Raw genomic sequence first — 1,839 nt, 5'->3', positions numbered from 1 at the left:
CTCATGGGGCTGATAAGATGGCTCAGTGGATAAATGTGCTTACAGCACAAGCTGTGTGTGTGTGTGTCTGTCTGTCTGTCTGTCTGTCTGTCTATCTGTTACACACACACACACACACATACAGACACACTATAAATAAATGAAATACATATGAATACTAGTGCTAAATCGATTTGCACTGTAGCAATGTCCCTTCCTAGCCATGGAAGAGACTGTTCTTGTTGGCAGAGCTGTCACCTACTTAATTGCTGTCAGATTCTGACTTTCATATTCTTCACTGATAAGCAGCAGCAGGATGTCAGGTTATTGGGCATACTTTTCTAAGTTACTATTAAAATGTCTCTTGAGGGGCTGGAGAGATGGTTCAGTGGTTAAGAGTACTGACTACTCTTCCAAAGGTCCTGAGTTCAAATCCCAGCAACCACATGGTGGCTCATAACCATCTGTAACAAGACCTGACACCCTCTTCTGGAGTGTCTGAAGACAGCTATGTGTGTAATTACATATAATAAATAAATAAAGCTAAAAAAAATCTTTAAAAAAATTATTCCTCCAAGAATAATGACCATATCTCTATAGTGATATAAGTTATTCTCCCAGGAATAACCATCATATCACTATTTCTAGTGATATAATGATTCTCCCAGAAGTAACCACCATATCACTATTCATTGATCTTGTTGCTACCACCTTTATGCAATAAAAATTAGCAAAGGAACCCAGAGAGTTATGCAATATTGACAGTAGTAATATTCTTTAAATACAGTCTGTTGGGGCTGGAGAAATGGGTCAGTGGTTAGAGCGCTGGCTGAACTCAAATGACCTGAGTTCTGTCCCCAGAATTCACATGGTGGCTCATAATTGTCTGTAACTGTTAGTTCTAGATGATTCAGGGCCCTCTTCTGGCCTCCTTCAGCACCAAACACACAGGTGGTGCTCAGACACACATGTGGGCATAGCACTCATACATATTAAAAATAGATAAATAATAAAAATAAAATATTTAGTCTATTCTTGAGTATTGATCATAGTCTCAAATATACTTTGCATATTGATTCACTGATTGTCAATTACTTACATTTCTCTGTGTGGATTCTTGTTTGTTTGTTTGTTTGTGCTGAGACAGCATTTCTCTGTGTAGCACTGGTTGTCCTGGAACTCACTCTGTGGAGCAGGCTGGCCTTGAACTCAGAGATCTGTCTGCCTCCCCACCTCTCCACCTCTGCCGTGCTAGAATTAAAGGTGTGCGCCGCCACTGCCCAGCTTTTTCCTTTCTTTTTTTACTTTGTTCAAACAAGAATATAAGGAAGTTCTCTAGTGTAAGCTAGAGAAGAAAAAAGACAAATGCTCCAAATGAAGCCCAGAAGGTCTGCATTCAAAGCTGTGATGTCTTAGGCTCCATTCTGTGGTGACGTCTGTTTCTAGAACCACCTCTTTTCATAGTATGCTGTCTGAGAGTTAACATGTCGCAAAGGGACTGAATCAGACATGTACTTGCTTTTTTGCCTGCATGTATGTATGTCTGTGTATCATATGAGTGCCCTGTGCGCGCAGAGATCAGAAGCTGTGCTGCATCATAAGGAGCTGGAGTTACTCAGTTATCAGCCTTAATATGGGTGCTGGAGATTGAACCTGGCTCCTCTGAAGGGAAACCAATGCTTTGAACCACTGAGCCATCTCTCCAGCCCTGCTTTTTGCTTTTTAAATTTCTTGCTGCTGCTTTTTTTTTTTTTTTTTTTGATCCTTAAAAATATAATCCTCATGGGGCTGATAAGATGGCTCAGTGGATAAATGTGCTTACAGCACAAGCTGTGTGTGTGTGTGTCTGTCTGTCTGTCT

The 1,839-nt window shown here is 40.6% G+C and overlaps 1 protein-coding gene across 2 annotated transcripts in view; it reads left to right on the top strand.

Annotated features, from left to right (window-relative positions):
- Positions 1-1,839, top strand: part of C10H11orf54 (chromosome 10 C11orf54 homolog) — a 22,652-nt gene that overhangs the window by 5,688 nt on the left and 15,125 nt on the right. The gene's annotated exons all lie outside the window — the stretch shown is intronic.

Source organism: Mus pahari, chromosome 10, assembly GCF_900095145.1.
Source record: "Mus pahari chromosome 10, PAHARI_EIJ_v1.1, whole genome shotgun sequence".
Lineage (NCBI taxonomy): Eukaryota > Metazoa > Chordata > Mammalia > Rodentia > Muridae > Mus > Mus pahari.
Note: the sequence above shows the minus strand (reverse complement) of the source record. Positions and strands in the feature narration are given on the sequence as shown.